This window comes from Heterodontus francisci, chromosome 4 (genome assembly GCF_036365525.1).
Source record: "Heterodontus francisci isolate sHetFra1 chromosome 4, sHetFra1.hap1, whole genome shotgun sequence".
Classification (NCBI taxonomy): Eukaryota; Metazoa; Chordata; class Chondrichthyes; order Heterodontiformes; family Heterodontidae; genus Heterodontus; species Heterodontus francisci.
Genome location: NC_090374.1, coordinates 80,925,548 through 80,951,142, shown reverse-complemented (window position 1 = coordinate 80,951,142; position 25,595 = coordinate 80,925,548). Strand labels below are relative to the sequence as shown.

The 25,595-nt window shown below is 43.9% G+C and overlaps 1 protein-coding gene across 1 annotated transcript in view; it reads left to right on the top strand.

Annotated features, from left to right (window-relative positions):
- LOC137369108 (solute carrier organic anion transporter family member 3A1-like) overlaps nucleotides 1-25,595 on the top strand; it is a 395,526-nt gene that overhangs the window by 325,547 nt on the left and 44,384 nt on the right. The window lies entirely within an intron of this gene.

Below are 25,595 nucleotides of genomic sequence, written 5' to 3'. Positions count from 1 at the left end.
AAGAGATCATCAAACCTTTGACTGGAGGGCATTTGCATACTAAGAGACGGTACTTGTGGAGACAAAGGACAACTCCCTGGTCCATGACCCAAATGGATTTTGATCATCAGACAGTGAAGGTGTAAGGAAGAGCATTCCAGGGACTGCTAAGATGATACAATCCACAAAAGTCAGGACTGGTTAAACCAGCTGGTCACATGACTGACCGGCTGATCCAGGCTTTTGAATGAGACACAGGACAGTTTGAATTGAGAAGGCAGTCTGCAACTGAAGCCGGAACAAGGAAACTTCTCTCCTGGCTATCTCTCTCTCTCACTTTCTCCCAAGGCACTGGACCCACGGAAGATGCATAAACCTCTAGAGAGAAAAGACTCCAACATCGAAACAAGTTGAGGCATGAACTGGGCCCCGACGAACAGCAAGACTGACCGACAACCAAAGACTCCACATTGAACTCAAAGGACTGTAATTATAATCCCGATATTGCCTCAAACTTTTCCCCTTTATTCTTTTCTACTTTTTCTGTCTCTATCTGCATGCATATTCGTAGTCGTTAACCAGATTAGAGTTTAAGATTAATAAACTTCCACCTTTCTTGTTTAAATCTAAGGAAACCTGTCTGCTTTATTTGCCTTACGTTTGGAGCAGTGAACAAGGATTCACTCACTGCAGGGGAGCTAAAAACACAGTGTTTCTAAAATTAAACCCTGTTATGGTTCAACCCGGCAAAGGCTGAGAAAGAACCCCTAGACCCTTTCTCACCTGGTCGTAACAGCGGCCCTGAAAAGCTAATGTTATATTTGTGGAATGTCAAATTTCTCCTTAATGATAAATTCTTTTTTAAAAAGTTTGTTTATCTTTATTTTACTTCTATCTTAATCCAATCGCAATCATTTATTTTGCTATCTGAAAATGTAAATTAAAAGTGAAGGCTATAAAATACTATTAACTTGCTGGTTTGTTGTGTTTGAATACTTCATTGTGATTATCTCCTTACTCTGCTTGCTAACATCACTGTTACTGCACCCCAAGTCATACCATTGACTTGGCACCAGATTGAAACTCTGTCAAGAAAGGGCAAAATACGCCACAGAGATCACTAGATTTTTGTGGGCAGCTTTCTTTGAGGTCAGTGGCAAGTGCCCTTGCTTCACTGCTGACCTCAAAATGCTGGCCTATATTTGTCCAGCTCCTTTTTGCCACAAAACTAATTGCTTTTTCTGATCATCTACTCTGTCAGAGAAGAAAACATTTAGGCTGGGATTTTATGCTTGCGATGGGGGACTCGACATCCTGAAAAAGTGACGGCGAGAACCCGCATTGCCTCTTCTCCGGAAGGCCCGCCAAATCTAGTGCCAAGCAGGCACTTAATTGGACAGCAGCGGGCTTTCCATAGGATCAAGGACCCTGTTGCCGGAAGTCCCACCCTTGGCTAGCTGCTGGCCAATCAGAGGCTGGCAGCTCTTACACTGAGCAGCGCCACCGTGGAGGTGGTAGCTGCTGCTAGAGAAGCACCTACCAGAGGCCGAGGAGTGACACTGGACCCAGGCCACATGTAGGTCAGGATGGGAGGGGTCTTGCGGGTAGAGTTCATAGGGTAGGGGGGGTGAAGGGGAGTTGCTAACAAGGGTGGAGGGTGGTGGCTCTAAGTGGGCTGCGCCCTTCCTGATGTTGGGTCCCTTGTTCAGGCACAAAGTGTCTTTTAATGAGGGACCCCCTCCCCATCAACACCCCCCCACCAGAGCTGTGAAGCAGCCCACATGGGTTTTCGTGCCATGCTTTCCGTGCATTGACCGGGCCGCCTGCCACACGGTATTTGTGACGGCAGTGGGATAAGGCCCTTAATTGGGGATTAATTGCCCAGTTAAGGGCCTGAATTGGCGGCGTGGAGGGAAGGCCATTGAAAGGCCTTCCCGCCCTGGACTCCGGAATATATTTTGGCGAAGGGGGGATGGTGGCGGGAACCCCACCCACGCCCCCCCCCCCCCGCCACCATCCCACCCGATTTTATGCTCTTCCCACCTCCAAACCTGCTGCAGGGGAGAACATAAAATTCCCGCCATAATCGTTAGTCTCTTTTAAAATTTGTTAAATTTGTGCTTGTATCATACAATTGTGAGCTCATAATCCAAATTAAATAATTATCTTTTTACATTTATGTGATCCAGATTTCTTATCGCTTTAAGACACAGAACATTTTAAATTCCTAAATGATAAAACCAAATGACAAGATTCAATTCCTTTTGTTTTAACTGTGGCAGCCATCTATTATTTTGTGTTAGGCTATCTCCCTGAAAGTGTACAAAGATGGTGTCTTGTCTTTTCATTGTCGCCACCCCCACCCACCCCCCCCCCCACCCCCAAGATAAATGGGTGCCGTAGTTTGCCAGGTGCCAGAGTTGAGCCCAAATTGGTGCTTGCTCTTGGCATAGTAATAACATGCCTTGCCGCTGAATCTACTACAGACTGTGGCAAAGTCAGCCCTGGAAGATGCCAATGCTGGTGTAAGCCACACAATTTCACCACCTATGGTTTTCCTTAAAGCAGATAAAATATTTAAGGCTGATTTTCCAAGGTTCTGCTGGCAGCACAAAGCCTTGCTGGTAATGAACATGGGTCAGAAAGTCAGGTCCTCAGTCGTGCATGCCTGACTGGTTGTGTGCCCAGTTTTGAATGTGTACCAGATAAAAGTGCAGGTGATTTCAGACCACAGAAACATAATCTTTCATATTAATGCCCACCATCAGGAAAACAACATTGATTCTCTGATCCATGATACTTGCATTATATGTTAGTCCCAAGGAAATAAATAAATGACTTGGACTCCTCCTGACACCCATGGCTGAGAGCCCCCATTAGAAAGCTTTAGACAGCAACAGGGCTCAGATACATCTAGGTTCAGGCCACTGCTCCGGTTTCTTTGGTGTGCTGAGGGATACTGAAACAACAATGCCTTTGCTTGAATCACTCAGGCAGGATCTGCTCAACAGTCCAGCCAAATGCTCAAACCACAGTTGTCTGCTGCATGCTGGGAAACTTTGCAATTCAAAGAGGAGTGAGTATGCAGCAGGACAAATGCAGGTTCATCAAGAAGAGGAGGAGAGTGCCATTGACTGAAATGATACAGGCAGGGAGACTGGACGAATCTATGCACGTCCTGCCACTGAATATTTTTGTGTTTCTAACGAACTCCCATATGGTGTCACTCTAATAACATGTTTCATGTATCCTTCATTCAAGTTGAACTGCCACGTTTCAGCCTCTGTTAGTACATTTAATGTTTCCTGTGTTAGTACAGCTATCATTTCCTGTGTTTGAAAAGTTCTAGTTTCCTGTGTTAGTAGAATTGTGCATATTCTTTCTGCTGTACCTCCTTCCCACTTGAAATGGGTAACTCTTGCTGGGTAATGGTTCCATGGACCTTAATACCTCAGCGATGTGGCCAAGTGTACGTCTAGCTATTGATTGTTTGCTAATTGAGCATTGAGGCATCTCAGCAGAGCATGATCCTGTCCTCACCTTACATCTGAACTCTGGGGAACTCCTGCCATCGGGCAAAACCTGCTGGAGATTACTGTGCTCACTCAGACGTAATTGTGTGCTCTGCCTGGAAATTTGATATCCATCGAAGCAGCTCAGAGGGGGTGTTGAGCTGGGGAGGTGGTATATCACAGTCCATTGTACAAAACTTGTTAAATGCCTTTTTCACATCTAGGAACATGACTACTGTGCCCTCTTCCTTTTAAAGCTCGGAGGGTGTGCTGTGATGGTTGTTGCAAGATGTTGGCGCCTCTTCCTGTTCTGAACCCTGCTTGGCTTGAGTTGAAGAAGTCACTGTCCTCGAGGTGAATTTGGAGGCAGTGTGCTGTGATTCTCTCCAGCACCTTTCTTAGCAAGATCAATAGGTGGATAGGTTTGTCATTGTTTGTGTTAGACTAGAATCTTTGCCTGGTTTTGTGGGCTATTATGACCAGAACTGATTTCTGACATGGGCATTTCAAACACAGGTCACTGTGGCTGACTGATTTTTTCCCCCTCCCTTGCTTAAGGATGTTGTGTCCCCAGGAGCATCTCAATTACTGAGATCATCTGACTCCGAACAGACTCTGGTCTGTGTAGCTTAGTATTGCACCATGTGGAGCTCTTTTCCACAAGCCCTTGGGGAAGCTATAGCTATGTAATCTGTCTCTATATAATACAGGCATTTTCATGATATAATAAACAGAATTTCACTGTACAGTATATTTATTTTGCTGTAAATTGAGTGCTGTTGAATATGTGTTACATGCATTTCATCAATGCCTGAGGTCTCTCCCTCAAGATTGACTGTTTCTTCTTCAGAAACTGATCTGATGCTGTTCTGGGGAGAATGTCTCGAAAGCAGATGCTGCTGAGAATTCTCAGTACCTGATCTGAGATGCGTTGAGCAGTTAGGTGCCAAATGGAAGCTGTAGCCTCTTCCAGCAGAAGATAGGAAAAATCAGTTAGGAGATTAAATTGATGAATAATGGTCCAGCATGCTCCCCAGCAACCATCAATAGAAGGTATTGGCAAGTATTTGAGAGCACACAGAGCATGTGTCCTGAGAGTTTCATAATGAGGGAGTGCAGATGGAGAAAGAAGGTGAAAGTTGCATTGACGGAAGAGATCATCTAAAACGTCTAGAGAAAAAATAAAGAAAAATGAAAAAAAAAGCACCTTACATAGTTTCCCTGCTGTGTTCTATCAAATGCTTTGCGATCAGTACATTTGTAGGGTATTTCTGACTCGGTATCCCAACATTCTGTTGACAGCACTGAATATAAGAACATAAGAACTAGGAGCAGGAGTAGGCAATTCAGCCCCTCGAGCCATTCAATACGATCATGGCTGATCTCATCTCGGCCTCAACTCCACTTTCCTGCCCGTTCTCCATAACCCTCCATTACGAATTAAAAATTTGTCTATCGCCTCCTTAAATTGACTTAATATCCCGGCATCCATTGCACTCTGAGGTAGTGAATTCCACAGACTCACGACCCTTTGAGAGCAGTTAATAAACTGAATAAAATAACAAACCAGATATTTGATAAGCATCCCAATTGTTTTCCCTTCTGGCCTCTGGCTGTCAGGTCGAGGAGTTAGGACTCCTAAGTCTGGCAACTCTCTGGCAGCACATGGTAGGTTGGCTCCAAGTGGCTTTTCTTTGTAAGCGGCTGCATTAAACATACAAAACATCACCTTGTGTGTGTTTTTGGGGTCCATGCTGCTATATACACCATACTTCCCAGTGGGGCCTTCTTCTGCCATTCAAGTGGTTGTTATGTTTCTTCTCAGGGATACTAAGGGAATCAAGGGATATGGAGATAATGCGGGAAAGTGGAATTGAAGTAGAAGATCATCCATAATCATATTGAATGGTGGAACAGGCCCGGTGGGCCAAATGGCCTACTCTTGTTTCTACATCTTATGTTCTCATTCAGCATACCAGCCTCAAATTTATGCTGTATCCCTGTTGGGCAGAGGATGTGCAAACTCTCAGCATAGGCTCTGGCATGGGTGCCTTTGTAAGGTGGGGGTTTGGCTATTGCAAAGTGCCAATGAGACTGACAGCAAAGGCTGCCACCCAACATTTTCCAGATCCCAATACTCAGCTGATTCAACAGTTAATCTGCCTCACACAAGTATTGGGAAGGGTGCAAGAAAATGCCACAAGGAAAGAAAGAAAGAAAAAGAAAGAAGGAAAGAAAGAAAGAAAAACTTGCAATTTATATTGTTCTTTTCACCTCAGGACATCCTAAGACTTTGTATGGCCAATTAAGTACTTCTGAAGTGTAGTCACTAATGTAATGTAGTAACCTCAGCAGCCAATTTTTGCAAAGCAAGCTCCCACAAACAGCAACGTGTTAATGGTCAGATAATCTGTTTTAGTGTTGCTGGTTGAGTGATAGATACCAGCCAGAACTTCTCTGCTCTTCTTTGAAATAGTGCCATGGGATCTTTTGCAGCACTCGAGAAGTCAGATGGGATTTAACATCTCATCTGATTTTCTAATCATGTGGCCCTGATGTGGAGCCCTGCCCACCAGTACTGCATGTTGGTAAATTGTGTGCACACAACCCTTGATTTTCCATTCATTAGACAGAAAATTGAGAGGAGGAGTACTTGCAGAATTTCCCAATATGTGCTCCTGGGTGGTATGGCTCTGTTCCAGGAGAGCGCAATCAGAAAAATTCAACTGTGAAGTGAGCAAGCTGTGAGGAATGTTTGGGGAAGGTTGAACATGACAGTATGAAAAGAAAATAGTTCAGGGGTAACAACTGATTATATCAAATTATATGCATACAGTAAATTCAGAATAACACTTCAAATTAAACAAGGAAAACAGGAAAGAAGGTATGAATTCAAATAGCTATGAAGTTAATTTATAAACAGATATAAAGAAAAAATTCTAAATAGATGTTAAGAATATTCTTTTGGGTTGGGTAACAGAGATAAAAACAGTGGGGTTATTTCAAATGCAGCTGAACGCTATACTGAAACTTAGGATGCTATTGGGATTTGTTTCGATGGGCTAAAAAAAGGTTTTGTTGATTGGTTAAATGTCTTCATCATTGTGTAAATCAATTCTTTACGCCACAAGAAACTCCAGCTAATTAATTCAATGCAGCCACATTCTATGTAAATCACAGACAACATTTGAATGTTACAGTCAAGGAGGTAAACAGTTCAGGCTCTCTCAGAGATCTGGGGGAATTTTATGCTCTCCCCCATGGCGGGTTTGGTGGTGGGTAGAACATAAAATCAGGGTGGAAAAGTCTGCAGTGGCACTGCTCAGTTAAAGAGCTGCCAGCCTCTGATTGGCCAGTAGCTCTCAGAGGACAGGACTTCTAGCACCGAGGACCTTGATTCTTGGAGGCCCATTGCTGTCCACTTAAGTGCCTAATTGGCATTAGATTCGGGGGGCCTCCCACAAAAGAGGTGATGCGGGGGTCTCGGCATCACTTTTTACAGACATCGACACCCCCATCACCAGGATAAAATTCCAGCCCTAAGGCTGCTCAGTGACCTTCAAGAATCTAATTGTTTCCAATCTAGCTTTTGATGGTGATACAGAAATAGGAACTCAAAGGGGTAGAAACAAGCACATTAGGTGCTCACGTGTTAGACCGAATACATAAATTATCTACAGAAATAGAAAAATACACCAAAAATAATAATGCTTCATAATGTACAGTGTTTTCCCCAGTTTGTCCCTTCTTTTCAAGGTGCTGGCTCATGCTGGGATATTGTTTTACTGGTGCTGCTAATCCTCTGAGACCTCAGCCAAGGGATGCTTGATAGTGGACTTGTTAAGGAAGGTCATGTCTGAATAACTTGATTGAATTTTTTGAGGACGTAATAAGGAGGGTCAATGAGGGAGGCATGTTTGATGTAGTTAACGTGGATTTTAGCAAGGCTAGTGACAAGGTCCCACATGGTAGACTTGTCAGAAAAATAAGAGCCCATGGGAACCAAGGGAAAGTGACAAGTTGGATCCAAAATTGACCCACTGGCAGGAAGCAAAGGTAATGGTTGACAGGTGCTTTTGTGACAAGAAGGCTGTTTCCATTGGGGTCTACAGGGCCAGTACTAGCTCTTTTACTTTTTGTGGTATTTATTAATGATTTTGACTTAAATGTATTGGGCAGATTTAAGAAGTTTTCAAATGACACAAAAATTGGCTGTGTGGTTGATAGTGAGGAAAAAAGCTGTAGTCTGCAGGAAGGTATCAATGGACTGGTTAGGTGGACAGAAAAGTGGCAAATGGAACTCAATCTGGAGAAGTGTGAGGTAATGCATTTGAGGAAGGCAAACAAGGCAAGGGAATACACAATAAATGGTAGGATACTGAGAAATGTAGAGGAACAGAGAGACCTTGGAGTGCATGTCTACAATCCCTGAATGCATCAGGACAGGTAGATAAGGCTTGCAAAATACTTTCCTTTATTAGCCAAAGCATAGAATATAAGAGCAGGGTGGGATGTGGGTTATGCTAGAAGTATATAAAACTCTAGTTAAGTCACAACTAGAGCAATGCACATATTTCTGGTCACCATATTACTGGAAGGATGTGATCGCACTAGAGAAGGTACAAAGGAGATTTACTAGGATGTTGTCAGGAATGGAGAATTTTTGCTATGGAGAAAGATTGGATAGTCTGTGATTGTTTTCTTTGGAACAGAGGACGTTGAGGGGAGATTTGGGTGAAGTGCATAAAATTATGAGGGGCTTCGATGGAGTGGAGAGAAAGGAACTATTCTCCTTAGTAGAGAGGTCAAAAACCAGGGAGCATAAATTTAAAATAATTGGCAGAATGATTTGAGGGGTGTTGAGGAGCAATTATTTCACCCAGAGCATGGTGGGGATCTGGAACTCACTGCTTGTAAGGGTGGTAGAGGCAGAAATCCTTGTCACATTTAAAAAAAACACTTGGCTATGTACCTACAAGGCTACGGATCAAGAGCTGGAAAGTGGAATTAGTCTCGGTAGCTTTCACGGCCGGCACAGACACTTTGGGCCGAATGGCCTCCTTCTGTGCTGCACATTTTCTATGTTTCCAAGTTTCTATGTTTCCATGTGAGTGTCACGAAGCCATTTGACACTGGAGGCATCACAGCTGAGTCTGTTCCTCTCCTCACGCGATATCCGCACATGCATACTTGCATCATGACTCACTGAAACAGGCTAGGGACACTGTGGTCAATTGTAGCACCTGTAGTGTTGTAGTGTTTTGAATTTGCAATTTCGTTGTACATTGTGTACTCTGGAGGCAGCTGGAGAACACACATGCTGGCAAAGGGAAAGTGAAACAAAAACAGAATAAAGAAGACGCCTTTGTGTTCAACAGCTTGCTGCTTCTGTCTCAATCTCTGCCTCTCATATCTTTCACTATACTTGGCTGAACCTCACTCCAGTTCCGAGGACATCACACAATGGTAGTGAGGTAAATAGCAAAGGATGATGATAAAATGGAAACATCGCTTTCAGGTCTGAAAATTTTGGAAGCTTTTGCCTACTTTTACAGACAGTATTTTCAGTTGAAGACCATGTTCGAGTGACACATAGGAAGCTTGTACAGTGTATACACACATACTGAACTCTCCAAAATAACCATCCAATTGAAAGAAATATATAATCTCGGATCAGTGCAGAGAAGTTTCCTCTGAAAGGAATGCGATCCCAGATCTTTTATCATTGCATTGCTGATCAATACTGCATTGTCTATGCCCAACCTATTGATCTGCATTCAGAGCCATCACCGTATCCCCATGTTGGCAAAAGTGGCTACAACATTTCAAAGGCACGATGGCAGGTTTCGCAATTAGAGTCGACACAAGAAAAAACACCTTACTTCTACACTATGGAGGTGAAGAATTGGAAGATACCTTTGAGACACTTACACCTGAACAAAATGACAACTCAGCAAAAAATGCACTAATGACCTACTTTACACCTAAGAAAAACACCATATACAAAACCTTCGTCTTCTGATGCACTAAGCAAGAAGCAAATAAGACAATTGACCAATATTGCACATGGTCAAGGCAACTAGAAACCAAATGTGACTTCGGTGATGTTGAACATGTTGAGCGAGAAATCAAAACACACATAATCCAAGGTTGTCTCTCCAGTCAACTATGCCAAAAGCACTCAAGAAAGACAGAAAGCTGTCAGAGCTGCTGGAGTTAGCAAGATCACTATCACTCTCAGAGTCCAGAGCTACATCAGCCGTCTCTCAAACAGGGTTGTAACTTATCCCAAGAATGTTTCCACTGTGGCAGTACTTACCCACATCGGACAGAGTGTCCTGCTACTGGTAAACAGTGTAAATCCAATGGAAAACCCAACCATTTTGCTTGTGTTTGTTGCTCATCAGCAAACTCAACTACCAGGACCAAGCCCGACAGAAGGGTACCATATATGTGTACCACAGCATAAAGGCAAGAAAATGTAACTAATGTAGAGGCAGATGACCCTGAAAAATAATTTTGTCCTCTCTCTCAGACACAGTAAACAGCCACTTCTGACAGTGGCCATTGGCTGCTTGGATGTAGATGCTCTCATAGACACAGGAGCGACTGTCAGTGTCATGGGAGACAAAACATTCAACAAACTTCAGGATTGCCCCATTCTCTGCAAACCACAGAATACAAAACTTTTCCCTTACAATGGTGACACACCACTGAAAATCCTCAGAACTTCTGAAATGCTAGTTTCATTCAAAGACACTAGAATGAAAGCTGTATTCTATGTCATATTTGGAGAATGTGACACGTGTATCTATTTCCCCACAGCAACAGATCTGCACATGATTGCAGTCACATATGCAGTGCCTTCACAAAACATTCAAAACAAAACAAAAACATTCTCAAATCATATGCTGATCGCTTCACTGGTATCAGCAAACAGAAAGTTGTTCCATGCAAGCTGCATATAGTTCCTAATGTGCCCCCAGTTGTGCATCAATGGCGATGAATACCATTTCAAAATACAAGAGTACAAGTTCCATGTTGAGTATAAGCCAAGCAAGGTCAACCCAGCAGAGTACCTTTTGCAACATCCGTTGCCAATAGTCCTACTAGTCATGAGGAAAAGGTTGCTGAACAACACAAAGTCACTTAAAACTAGCCGACATCAAATCGGCAACAAAACAAGATGAGGCTTTGCAATTATGTATGAAGGTTATGGAATCATGAAACTGGAAAGACGTGATCGAGAAAACGTCAACAAACGAAATCACTCACACACTACAAGGTCTTCACAGTGTTTGAAATGAGCTCACCATTACAACCAGATCTGATATTGTATTACACAACAACTGTACTGTCATTCCACACTCATTGAGGGAATGTGTTGTTGATATAGCACATGAAGGACACCAGGAAACTGTCAAAACCAAACAACTCCTTCGGGAAAAGGTACAGTTCCCAGGAACTGACCGTATGGTAGAGCAGAAAATCAATCAGTATTTGCCATGTCAAGAAACCACAATGTCAGATCTTCATGATCCTTTTAAGATGTTTGAACTACCTCCAGGACCATGGATTGAAGTTAGCATTGATTTCACAGATTTGCCCACAGGAGATGGCCTGCTTGTTTTCACTGATGAGTACAGCAGATTCCCAATCGTGGAATTAGTTATGTCAAATTCAACAAAAACAGTCATCCCCATGCATGACCAGATCTTAAATAAAAGCAAAATACTGCAGATGCTGGAAATCTGAAATAAAAACAAGAAATGCTGGAAATACTCAGCAGGTCTGGCAGCATCTGTGGAGACAGAATCAGAGTTAACGTTTCAGGTCAGTGACCCATCATCAGACCAGATGTTTGCCTTATTTGGAATCCCTCAAATGGTAAGAAGTGACAATTGACCCCCCCATTCAACAGCAATGAGTTCAGTAAACTGGCGAACTACCTCAGGTCCACTCATAGGAAAATCACACCCCATTGGCCAAGAGCTAATGGTGATGTCGAGAGATTTATGCGAACCTTGAAAAATGTGATACAGCTACAGGTGAGAATAAGTCATGGAAGCTATATCACGTTCTTCGTAATTACAGAGCGACTCCTCACTCGACTACTGTAAAACCTCCAGCTACACACACTTTTGCATATCCTATGCACACAGGTCTATCTGAGCTACCCCGTGGAGCTAATGATCAACATGTACGCGAACATGATCGAGAACAGAAGGATCAAATGAAAATAAATGCAGAACGAAACATGAAATTTAGAGCTACACCTCTTAAGCCAGGAGATAAAGTACTTGTGAAACACGATGGTCATATTGGAAAACAAACAACCCCTAATGACATCCAACCATTTGTTGTGACCAACACAAAAAGATCAAGGATCACTGCTAAACGCGATTCACATAGTATCACAAGATCATTCTTCAAAGCACTGAAAACGCCACTCGCAAGTGTTGAATCCAATTCCGACATCGACACCTCAGATGAAAAACATGAGTCAAATGAGACTACATGTGATGTCAGAGGATATCCAACTTTTGAGAGAAAACATCCACCATATTTAAGTGACTATGTTACGAAGTGAATTATTATGTTTAAGTTTATTGTTTACATTTTTTGGAAACAAACCGTTGAAACAAGCTATGTCTCTCATTTACTAAGAAGGGGAGGGATGGAGTGTTGTAAAGTTTTGAAATTGCAATTGCATTGTGTATGCTAGAGGTTGCTGTAGAACACACGTGCTGGCAAAGGGAAAGTGAAACGAAAATAGAATAAGGAAGAACCCTTTGTGTTCAACAGCTTGCTGCTTCTGTCTCAATCTTGCCTTTCGTCTTTTACTAAACTCGACTAAACCTCACTCCAGTCCCGAGGGCATCACAGCACCCCTAGTGCCAACCTGGTTTTAATCAATTTACCAGACCAGAAATTGAATTTGGGGCCTTTCTGGTCTGTATGACTCAATAGGACACCATTCATCCAATATCTCGAGGGGGAGACTTTCTGATTTGATTTTTAAAAAGTTATTGATATTTAGGGCTGAATTTTATACCACCCCAGCGGGTCGGTTGGTGGCATGGGGGTGGCGTAAACTTGAGTCGGAGGCTCCGGGAGGCCTACCTTCCCCGCTCCCACCTCTGGTCAGCTTTACAGCGGGGTGGTGGTGGAGGTTTTACAGTAGTCAAGTGAGGAGTCGCTCTGTAATTACGAAGAAAGTGATATAGCTTCCATGACTTGTTCTCCCCTGTAGCTGTATCACATTTTTCAAGGCTTGCATAAATCTCTCCACTTAACGGCCACTTAAGGGCCCTCGCTCGCCTCTATGAGTATTTTACCCGTGCCAAGCGGGCGTGCTGGGAATATGAAAGGCCGCCCAATGATAGCTGCTGGCCTTTCCGCACCCCAGGGGGGAGGGGGAGGGGCCATGGCAGTCGGGCACATGGTGCCCGATTGAGTGCCGCCTCCGCCTCCCAACCCACCCTCGGGACCCAAGGTGCCCCCCCTCCCCCCAAACGACCACTCCAGCCTCATCGGGGAAGGACTGATCCCACTGGTGAGGCAAGCCCAAATTACCTCGTCTCCAGGCTCCATGGCGTCAGCTGGGCTGCAGTCCCAGCAGTGGCCACCGCTCCCGGCTGGTTGGCTGGCAGCTCACTGAGGCGGGACCTCCTCCTTCAAGTTGGTGTAAGTCCCGCCTAGGGGCAATTACAGCCCGGGGACCAGTAAAATACGGGACGGATCCCCGGGTTAGGTGGAAGTGGGATCACCACCGACGTAAAAGTCGGTGGCGAATTCCTGTCCACCTCAGGTAAAATCCAGCCCTTAACGTCCCCATTTAGCACCTTAGATGCTGAGCTCTTGTTGAGACATACACAGAAAAAGATATCTGTAACAATACCGATAAGAGTAGCTGGTGGGTTACAAACAATACAGGTAATTTACAACTTCTGTGTTCGAACAGCTCAAACTGCATTCCTTAGATGGTATTAGATCCTACCACAGTTCTAGAAGTCCTAATCAGCCACTGTGAATCAATGCTCATAGACTGTAGATCTGAAAGCTAATGCACATGTACCTAAATGACTAAAGTATTATAATCGTGGCAGAAAGGCATAGGATGTGGCTGCAGTGACAAGTGGAAAGCTGGAGGCAGATGAAGTATTTTAATTCATTGCATTTGCCATATGGTGTTGAGAGCCACGTTCTGCAGGAGAGAGGCACCAGAATCTCTGGGCAATAAGGGTTTCCCCAGATCTGAGGTTGAGAACATAACTTAAGAAGTAGGAGCAGGAGTGGACCATACAACCCTGCGAGCCTGCTCCGCCATTCAATAGGATCATGGCTAATCTTTGACCTAAATTCCACTTTCCTGCCCACTCCCCATATCCCTTGATTCCCCTAGAGTCCAAAAATCTATTAATCTCTGCCTTGAATGTACTGAGCATCCACAACCCTCTGAGGTAGAGAATTCACAACCCTCTAAGTGAAGAAATTCCTCCTTATCTCAGTCTTAAACGATCGGTCCCTTATCCTGAAATTATGTTCCCTAGTTCTAAACTTTCCAGGCAGGGGAAACAGCCTCACAGCATCTACTCTGTCAAGCCATCTCATAATCTCAGAAGTTTCAATGGGGTGAATTTTACCGGCTCTCCGATGTCAGAATTCATGGCGGGGAGGGCTGGAAAATGCCACTGGGAGAGGCCTGCTATGGGCCTCGACGCCGGGAAGGCCATGCCCCATATTACTGGTGGCGGCAAGGCCTCATGGCAGCTCCCCCGCCACTTGGCGACGGGAGCAGGAATTGAATATTTAAAGAATTAATGACCTACCTGCTCCCGTCGGCCATCCCGCTGCCATATTCCGGTTGGTTGCCAGGACTCCCGTGCCTTTGGATCTCTGTTCGGAGATCCGAGGTGGCACACTGGTTGGGAGGGGGGAGCAGATAAGTTTTCAGGGTGAACAGGGGTAGCGGGGAAAACTATTGCGATTGGTGGAGGGGATGGTGGGAAGGGGTTGAAGGTGAATGTTAATAAATTGTGGAGGAGGGAAGTTGGGATCGCAAGGCAAAACAGGGCAATTAATAACTTGGGGGGGGGTGGGAGAGGGGCTTGAATCATTTATTAAGTTTTTACTTTAATTTTGTCATGCATATAACTTTAAAAATTAAATTAAATGTAGGGGCTTGAAGCCCTTTAAAAATAGCACTGGTGCCTGTGCAGTGGTGCTGGACGCCTTTGCCGGGGACGGAGCACCCGCCCACTCCATGTCATCGGGGGGGGGGCGGGGCGGCAGTCTGCCCTGGCCATGTAAATGGTAAATGAGCATATAATATCGCGGTGGCTTAGCGGACTAAAAGCCGCACGTGTGGGCCACCATCATAGAAGCTCGCCGCCGTTCAGCCCAATAAGATCACCTCTCATTCTTCTAATCTCCAGTGAGTACCGGCCCATTCTACTCAATCTCTCCTCATAGAACAACCTTCTCATCCCCAGAACCAGTCTAGTGAACCTTTGCTGCACCCCTTCTAGGGAAATTATATCCTTCCTTGGATAAGAAGATCAAAACTGCACACAGTACTCCAGTTGTGGTCTCAAAGGTCTGTACAATTACAGCAAGACCTCCAGCCCCCTTGCATTAAAGGCTAACATACCATTTGCCTTCCGAATTGCTTCTAATTAGGGGCCAGCCAGAATTTTTAATTAACTACAGGATAGTACAAGATAATCTTTTGTTCATCCATTCATCCCTCTGCCAAAAGAATATATCAGGAAAACTGTGTTGGGGTAAATGTTACAATTTAGAGCTCCTGGTTCACAGCTTCCCACAATCGGAGCACAATTTGGACATTTGGGTACGGAGGTCAGTCCGTCCAATTCATTGCCTGTAGGAACCATTAAAATTAATGGTTGGAAAACTGTGCAGGCTGCAAATCAGGCTCACTAACCTCTGTTCCTGAATTGCTGATGTCCTCTCCTGTAACATGAAGCTCTGCACTGGGCGTGCTAAATCATAAAATTGATCCCATTAACCTTATACTTCGATCTCTGCTCCTTTCCCTTTATCTTTCTGTATCTGGGAGAGTGAAATGGCAGTGTGGGCAGCCAACCATCCAACCTCCTGGAGCATTTTATGCCCAGGAGAGTTTTTTAGATGTCAGGCTGCCACTGGTCTTGGTCCTTGTTAAGATCAGGGAGGATTTGGGGGGAGGGTCGACATGTTCACAATTGTGGAATTCCCGAGGCAGTGGACGTCCAAGGTGTCATTGTGGGGCCAGGGGGGAACTTCTAAATTTCTAATGAAGAGTCACTGACCTGAAACGTTAACTCTGCTTCTGTCTCCACAGATGCTGCCAGACCTGTTGAGTATTTCCAACATTTATTGTTTTTATTTCAGATTTCCAGCATCCGCAGTATTTTATTTTTATTCTAAAATCTTTAAGTAGTCACTTAAATGGGCCTCTGAGAGCCAGGATCCTTGCTGTGGGTTGGAAGTCTTGGGCAGGATTTTATAGGGACCTCGACATTGGGATCTATGGCGGGGTGGGGCATGAAGATTGCCCCGGATGAGGGCCGCCACTAACCATGACGCCGGCAGGGCCCGTCCTGAACTTGCCAGCAGCGGCAAGGTCTCTTGGTGGCCCCATGGCAGTGGCGCCGGACGCCATTGCCGGGGATGGCTCGCCCGCCCCTCCATGTCATCGAGGTGGTCGGGGAGGCGGGTGCTGGTCCGCCCCGGCCATGTTAATGAACCGCCGCATATAAGATTGCGCCGCTCCATGGTGTAAAACCCGCATGTGCGGGCCTCCATCTTATGTGGGCAGCAACATAAAATCTAGTCCTATGTGTGCCTTTGTCGGGCATGTGAATGAGGGAGGCTTTGAAAACAGTCTTTTTGTCCCCACCTGCCAGTTTCTGCCCTTCTCCTGCCTTCATTTTATTAGTCACAGTATTTCCATACAATTTATCTACTCCCTCCATCGTGAGCACAGCTGCATTGTGCGCTATCTACACCAGGGGTGTCCAACGTTTTCGTGTGAGGGGCAACATTATAATTTTTGTCCTACATAGGGGGTCGGTCCGCAAATTTCAGAAAGATGAAGGCATTAGAAATTTATCTTACTATTAATCATTAAAACTAAAAATGTGCATGTTCATTGGGGTATGAGGTGTCTCTATGCAATGGTCAGAAGGATGATGGCGTTGCATTCACATGCCTAACGGTGAGCTATATTGCTCACCATGCTGCTGATTTTGGGGCAGTATTTGGTTATGCCTTTAGTAATTCTGGATGCCAGGGATACCATGGGACTCTAATGTGTAGCTTTGTTTGGCTCTTGGAGGGAGTTGGTGGGGGGAATAATTTAACAGTTGCAAGTTTGGTCCAGTGATCGAATACAATCGATTGTAGTGTGAAACTAGCATAAAAGGACAGCCATGATTTAAAATGAAAATGGTGGTTGAGGCCTGCTGGCACTGTGACAAAGTACCAGAGCAAAATTCCTCCCACCCCAGTCAAGATGATCTGATCCTGGGACTCTTGGCAGTGTCAAGGGTATTGGCAGTACACGCCAGAAGTTGCACACTGCTCTAAATCTGTCCCACCCCGGCCTTTCAGAGAAATTACAAACTTACAGAAATGACAATAGAGTGTGATGTGGCGAAATCTTGGCAGGGAATTTCAGTGCTAATGGCTGAAGGCATGGCTGCCAATGCTGGCGTGAAGAGAGTGACTAATGTACAAAAGGCCAGAGTTGGAGTTCTCAGAGGGTTGTAGGGCTGGTGAAGATTATAGAGATAGGGGAGTGCAAAGCCTTCGTTGTCAATAGCAAGAGGCAGTGGAGCTCAGTTCATTACATGTCAATCTGAAACCAATCTTGGCGGTGAGCTCATAAAATGGCGCCCCACCCTCGCGGGCCACACACCAAAGAGCTGCCGCATTCTCAAGCGCGGCAGCTCATTAAATAGCTGGGCAGCCCACCCCCGCTCCCCCAAACTCATGGAGGGCGCGGGCTGTCATCCCCTGGCAATGGCGTCAGCTGCCTGTGTGCAGGTGCTGGCGCCACTTTTAAAGGCCAGCCAGCCCTGTTGCCCAATTTAAATTTTTAAAGTCCTACCCCCAAGGATAAATAAATAAATTTCTAATGCCCCTTTCCCACCCCCCCAATAACAATTACAATAACTATTCCCCTTCCCCTCCAAAACACTTATCTTTTACATCTGACCTTGCCCCCCACACCCCACCAAACTGCACGAAGTTTAAGGTTCAACCCTTCCTACCATCCCCTACATCCATTATGTATATTTGACAACGTTCCCCCCACCCCCACGCCCGGCACTGACAAACATATCTCCTCCCCCCTCACCACCAGTGTGGCGCCACGTTTCCCTGGACGGCGATCTGAAGGCGCAGGAGTGCCAGCCACCACGCTGAAGATCGTGGCGGGCCCTCAAGATTGCAGGCAGGTCTATGTAAATTTATTAATTTTATTCATTTGAATATTTGAATTGTGGTCCCGTCACCCAGCGGCGGGGGGGCCGCCATGGAGCATACTAAACCTCTTCCAAAAGGCCATTCACATAAGCCTGCTGAACACCGGTGGTGTCAGTAGGAAAATGCATCCTGTAGAGTTTTGATTATGCTGTTCACTGTATTTTGTTTTGCTAGCATTAGGAGAAAAATAACACTTTTAATTTCTAATTGCTAGAAAACAAAATTGTTTAGAATTGATGAAAGACAACAGCAAGTTTTATTTATTTTTTAAAAGGGTAAACTAAGAGATAAGGAATTTGACATTCACAATTTCAAGGCACCGACCCTTTCCTTTTCTGATGACATAACAACAAGAATTGGCACCTGATCGATTTACTCCTGAAAAACAAGTGAAATGCATACCAATTTGTAACCCTGCTTGTTTTGGCAAGATTGTTTTTGTGCTTTTTTAAAAAGGTTTATTCAGAGATAAGGCTGGTATCAGTCATTTCTCTACAATATGTCTCTTTAAAGTGATTGGACACTTGAAAGTGGGCGAATGCTCTAAAGTTATTTAGGAACTGCTGGAGTATTGGAAAAAGGTGCATTTTTCTCTTGCACATTCAAAATACAAATTTGGAGATACATCACTGAGCTTTGAAATATTGGCCCAAAATTTCCTTGATCTTTTTGTGGTTAACAATGTTGTTTTCAATGTTGCTTTGGGTGGGGTGGAATTTAGGGTGGGACCCATTCACATTTCAAACTTTGCTGCTGCTTTTGGAGTAAGCACATTTCTAAATCTGCACAAGCAAATAACATCACATAAAGTAATTACTGAATTTGTGTCCATAGCAGTGTTGGTTGTAAGTGATGCCTATTCAGCCCTGACATCCAACATTGCTAACGGTGTCTAAGGTATTTAAAGGTTAAAAGGCTGTGGATTCCCTATGGAATAAAAGAATAAGCCAGTTTTTTTTTTTTTGCAATTTTTGGGGGTATGTTGTGACCAGATCCTGTTGCTAATTCTCTGAGGTGGGAGTCCCAGTTGTGCCACAAATTGCATGGGCACTCACAAACAGCATGCAAAATGTTCCTGCCCCCAGTATTTGGAACAGGGTTAAGGGTGCATTAATGGTGTGAAAGAAAATTCCAATCCGTTTCCAAATGATCTCCCCTGTAAATTTGACCCCATTGTGTTTAATAAAGTTTTAGAATCTGCCAGTTTAGGAGATTGGAGCCTTGGCATCCAGGAATGTGATGTTACATTTCTACTTTCCATATCTCATTTTGACTCTGATTACATGTCAGTGGAGCAAATCTTAGATTTGCATCTTTTCTAATTAGGGATCCAAAACTAATTAGAATCCATCTCATATTATCTACCCTTTGGCTATAAGAGTCAGATTCAGTGTTTTAATTTGTGCAGCCAAGTCTGGAGTGAGCAGCTATAATTTATAATTATGTCAATTGAAATGATTAGTGCCAGTCTCCATCTCCTGCATGTAGAGTGCCAGGCTATTTTCACCCAAGGCTGCAGCTGGAAACATTTCATTGGTTCCCTTCAGCCGGACAGCTATATTTCAGCACCTTAAGACTGTGGGTTAAACTATTTCAAAATGCAAAAAATCGTTCAGATTTGCAGAGGAGAACTTTTCTAAAGTGTGGTGTACTCTAGTTGTGGTGTCTTCTACCAGGCATATTTTCTGGAACAATGGAAACAGTGCTTTCCAAGATCCTGCTACAGCATAATTATTGTTGCCATTGTGAAAGCTTGACATGTACTTCATAGTCTTATGATTTTTATCAAATATAACTTTTTACTTTAAAAATGGCTGGAATTTTACGCCCTCCCCAAAGAGCAGGATGGTGGTGGGTGGGGGTGAGGGGGGATGTAAAATGGAGTGGGAGGCTTGGGGGGCCCTTCCCGACCCGCTCCCGCCTCCGCTGCCATTTTACGCATGGCAGCGGGGGCGAAAACTGGCCAACTCACCGCAGGCTAATCAACTGGCCACTTAAGGGCCTCTGCCCGCTGCCACGAGGATTTTACCCGTGGCTGGTGGGCAGCCCAGGCCGGAGAAAAACCTCCTGACAAAAGCAGGCTGGATTATTACCTGAGCCATGTGCAAATTGGTATTGGGTAAATAAGATTAGAGAGCTGAATGCATGTCTCAAAGACTGGTGTGGGAGAAGTGCGTTCTGGTTCATGGGGCACTGGCACCAGTACTGAGGAAAGTGGGGCCTGGACTATTGGGACGGACTTCACCTGAACCCTGCTGGAAACAGTGTTCTAGTGAGTTGTATAACTAGGAAAGTAGTGAGGGCTTTAAACTAAATAGAGTGGGGAAGGCATCATGTAGAGAAAGATTGAGTAAATTAAAAGGAAATGACAAGGCAATAGATCAAGGTAGCAATAAAAGTAATCATGATCAAAGTATGGCAGGCAGGGACAGTGATTGCAAACTTAAGAGTTTGCCAGCAGATAGGGGCAGAGTTTACAAAAACTGTAAAAAAAACTGCATTAAGGGGCCTGTATCTGAATGCCTGCAGCATTCACAATAAAACAGATGAATTGTCAGCTCAAATAGAACCTGATAGCCATTACAAAGCCATGGCTACAAGGAAACCAAAGCTGGGACCTGAGTATCCAAGCTACATGATATTCAGGAAGGACAGGAAGCTGGGAAAAGGTAATGGGATAGCTCTGTTAATTAAAGAGGGCATTAGTACTATTGTGAGAGATGATCTTAGTTCTAAAGATCAAGATGTAGAATCAGTTTGCATGGAACTAAGAAACAGCAAGGGGTACAAGACATTGGTGGGAATTGTTTATCAGCCACCAAACTGCAGTGGTAATGTAAATCACAGTATAAATCAGGAAATTAGAGATGCATGTAACGAGGGTAATACAGTAATCATGGGGGATTTAAATCTACATAGAGACTGGGTAAACTTTAGTGGTACTAATGTTGTGGAGGACAAATTCTTGGAATGTATGTGAGATGGTTTTCCAAAGCAATACGTGAAGGAACCAACTAGGGACTGGGCTATTTTAGATCTAGTATTGTGCAATGAAAAGGGTTAATTAATACTCTTGTTGCAAAGGAGACTTTAGGAAAGAGTGACCATAATATGATAGAATTTTACATTATGTTTGAAAGTGATGTAGTACAATCAGAAACTAGGGTCTTAAATCTAAGCAAAGGAAACTATGAAGGTATGAGGGGCAAATTGGCTATGGTGGATTGGAAAACTGCAATAAAAGGTATTATGGTAGACAGGCAATGGTTAACATTTAAAGAACTAATACATATTTTACAACAAAAATACATTCCTTTAATGCACAAAAACCCAGCAAGAAAAGTGTTCTAACTGTGGCTATCAAAAGATATCAAGGATTGTATTAGAGCAAAGGAAGAGGCATATAAAGTTCCCCAAAAAATGGTAAGCCTGAGGATTGGGAGCATTTCAGAATTCTGCAAAGCAAGACCAAGAAAAGGATTAAGAAAGGGAAAATAGAATATGAGTAAACTAGCGAGAAACATAAAAATGGACTGTAAAAACTTCTATAGGTACGTAAAAATGAAAAGATTAGCAAAAACAAATGTGGGTCCATTACAAGCGGAGTCAGAAGAAGGGGAATAAGGAAATGGCAGAGAAACGAAACAAATACTTTGTGTCTGTCTTCACAGAGCAAAATACTAAAAACCTCCCAGAAATAATTGAGAATCAAATGACTGGTGTAAACGAGGAACTGCAAGATATTAATATTAGTTAAAAAAAAGTACTAGAGAAATTAATGCAACTTAAAGTGGATGAATCCCCTGTACTTGATGATCTACATTCCAGAGTGTTGAAAGAGGTGGCTGTAGTAGATAGTCTTCTTTCAAAATGTTATATAATCTGGAATGGTTCCTGCAGATTGGAAGGTAGCAAATGCAATCCCACTATTTAAGAAAGGAGGGAGCAAAAAATTGCTGAACTACAGACTTGATAGTCTAACGTCAGTCGGAGGAAAAATGCTAGAATTTATAATAAAAGATGTGATAACAGGATACTTGGAAAATAATGGTAGGATTAGACAGAGTCAACATGGATTTCTGAAAGGGAAATCATGTTCAACAAATCTGTTGGAGTTTTTGAGGATGCAATTAACAGAATAGATAAGGGGAACAGGTGAATGTGGTATATTTAGATTTTCAGAAAGTTTTTGATAAGGTCCCACACAAGCGGATAGTAAAAATTAGAGCACATGCAATTGGGGTATTATACTGGCATGGATTGAGAACTGGTTAATGGACAGAAAACAGAGTGTAGGAATAAATGGGTCATTTTCAAGAAAGCAAATGCACATGGGATACAGGGTAACTTGATAAGGTGGATTCAAAATTGGCTCAGCTGTAGGAGACAGAGAGTGATGACAGACGGCTGTTTTAGTGACTGGAAGCCAGTGGCGTACCACAGGGATCTGTGCTGGGTCCATTATTGTTTGTCATCTATATAAACGACATAGATAACTATGTGGGGGTAGGATCAGTAAGTTCGCGGATGACACAAAGATTGGCCGAGTGGTTAACAGTGAGGTGGAGTGTCTTGGGTTACAGGAAGATATAGACGGGTTGGTCAAATGGGCAGAAAAGTGGCAGATGGAATTTAACACTGAAAAGTGTGAGGTGATACACTTTGGAAGGAGTAATGTCACATGGAAGTATTCAATGAATGGCCTGACACTGGGAAGTTCCGAGGAACAAAGGGACCTTGGCATGTTTGTCCATAGATCTCTGAAGGCAGAAGGGCAGGTTAATAGGGTGGTGAAAAAGGCATATGGGACACTTGCCTTTATCAATCGAGGCATAGATTACAAAAGCAGGGAGGTCATGTTGGAGTTGTATAGAACTTTGGTAAGGTCACAGCTGGAGTACTGTGTGCAATTCTGGTCGCCACATTATAGGAAGGATGTGATTGCACTGGAGGGGGTGCAAAGGCGATTCACCAGGATGTTGCCTGGGATGGAACATTTAAGCTATGAAGAGAGGTTGGATAGGCTTGGCTTGTTTTCGCTGGAGCAGAGAAGACTGAGGGGTGACCTGATCGAGGTGTACAAGATTATGAGGGGCATGGACAGGGTGGATAGGGAGCAGCTGTTCCCCTTAGTTGAAGGGTCAGTTACGAGGGGACACAAGTTTAAGGTGAGGGGCAGGAGGTTTAAGGGGGATTTGAGGAAGAACATTTTTACCCAGAGGGTGGTGACGGTCTGGAATGCACTGCCTGGGACGGTGGTAGAGGCGGGTTGCCTCACATCCTTTAAAAAGTACCTGGATGAGCATTTGGCACGTCATAACATTCAAGGCTATGGGCCAAATGCTGGCAAATGGGATTAGGTAGACAGGTCAGGTGTCTTTAATGCATCGGTGCAGAATCAATGGGCTGAAGGGCCTCTTCTGCACTGTATTATTCTGTGATTCTGTGATTGTGTCTGTGCCGTCCGAAAAACAAGCCACCCAGCCTAATCCCACCTTCCAGCATTTGGTCCGTAGCCCTGCAGATTACAGCACTTGAGGTGCATATCCAGACTTCTTTTAAATGAGTTGAGGGTTTCCACCTCTATCATCCATTCAGGCAGTGAGTTCCAGACCCCACCACCCTCTGGGTGAAAAAATATTTCCTCATCTCCCCTCTAATCTTTCTACCAATCACTTTAAATCTATGCCCCCTAGTCACTGACCTCTCTGCTAAAGTAAATAGGCCCTTCACCTCCACTCTATCCAGGCCCCTCACAATTTTGTACATTTCAATCAGATCTCCCCTCAGCCTTCTCTGTTCCAAGGAGAACAACCCCAGCCTATCCAATCTTTCCTCATAGCTGCATTTTTCCAGTTTTGGCAACATCCTCATAAATCTCCTCTGTACCCTCTCTAGTGCAATTACATCCTTTCTGTAATGAGGTGACCAGAATTGCACACAGTACTCAAGTTGTGGCCTAACTAATGAGTTATACAGTTCGAGCATAACCTCCCTGCTCTTATATTCTATACCTCGGCTAATTAAGTAAAGGATTCCATAGCCTTCTTCACCACCTTATCGATCTCTCCTGTTACCTTCAGGGATCTATGGACATTCACTCCAAGATCCCTCACTTCCTCTACACCTCTCAGTATTCTCCCATTAATCATGTATTCCTTTGCCTTGTTTGACCTCCCCAAATGCATCACCTCACACTTCCCCGGGTTGAATTCCATTTGCCACTTTTCTGCCCACCTGACCTGTTCATCAATATCTTCCTGCAGTCGACAGCTATCCTGCTCGCTATCTACACACGGCCAATCTTTGTGTCGTCTGCAAACTTCTTGATCATGCCCCCTACAGTTACGTCCAAATCGTTAATATATACCACAAAAAGCAGGGGACCCAGTACTGAGTCCTGTGGAATGCCACTGGAAACAGCCCTCCAGTTGCAAAAACACCCATCAGCAATTACCCTTTGTTTCCTGCCACTGAGCCAATTTTGTATCCACCTTGCTGCAATTCCCTGGATCCCAAGGGCTTTTAATTTTTTAACCAGTCTGCCTTGTGGGACCTGATGAAAAGCCTTGCTTAAATCCATGTAGACCACATCAGCTGCACTACGCTCATCGTTCTTCCTTGTTACCTCTTCAAAAAATTTGATCAAGTTGGTTAGATAAGATAGTCCCTTATCAAATCCATGCTGACTATCCTTAATTAATCCATGCCTTTCTAAGTGACAGTTTATCCTGTCTCTCAAAATTGATTCCAATAATTTGCCCACTACTGAGGTTAGACTGACTGGCCTGTAATTATTCAGTCTATCCCTCACTCCCTTTTTAAACAAAGGTACAATGTTAGCAGTTCTCCAATCCTCCGGCACCACACCTGTATCCAATGAGGACTGGAAAATAATGATCGGAGCTTCCGCTATTTCTTTTCCTGCATCTTTTAACAGCCTGGGGTACATTTCATCTGGCCTTGGTGATTTATCAACTTTCAAGGATGCTTATCCCATTTATACTTCCTCTCTCCCTATGTTTATCACATCCAATACTTCACACCCCTCTTCCTTAACTACAATATCTATATCATCCCCGTCTTTTGTGAAGACAGACTCAAAGTATTCATTAAGAACAATACCAACATCTTCCAGCCCTACACATAGGTTACCTTTTTGGTCATTTAGTTACTGCCTCACTGACTAGTGGAAATATTTTTTCCCCATTTACTTATCAAAACCCTTAGTAATTTTGAGCACCTCTATCAGGCTGCCTCATGAAAGGAGCTCAGTTTTTCTAGTCTCTGCTTGTAACTGAAGCCTGTCACCCTTGTTATCATCTGTGAACCTTAACTGATCTTAGCCAGGAAATAGATTGTAGAGTCACAACCAGGTTAAGATCAGCAAAGTCAGCACAGACCATGAATGAAACCTCGTATCTCTATGATCCCCAAAAGCAAAATACTGTAGAAGCTGGAAATCTGAAAAAGAAAGAGAAAATCGTAGAAATACTCAGCAGATCAGGCAGTTTCTGTGGTCTATGTGGCTCAGTACAAAACCACACAGTGTTTTTACCCATTAAGCATTAAAGAAATAGGTTTTCTTTACAGTGGACATTTTGAGGTTAT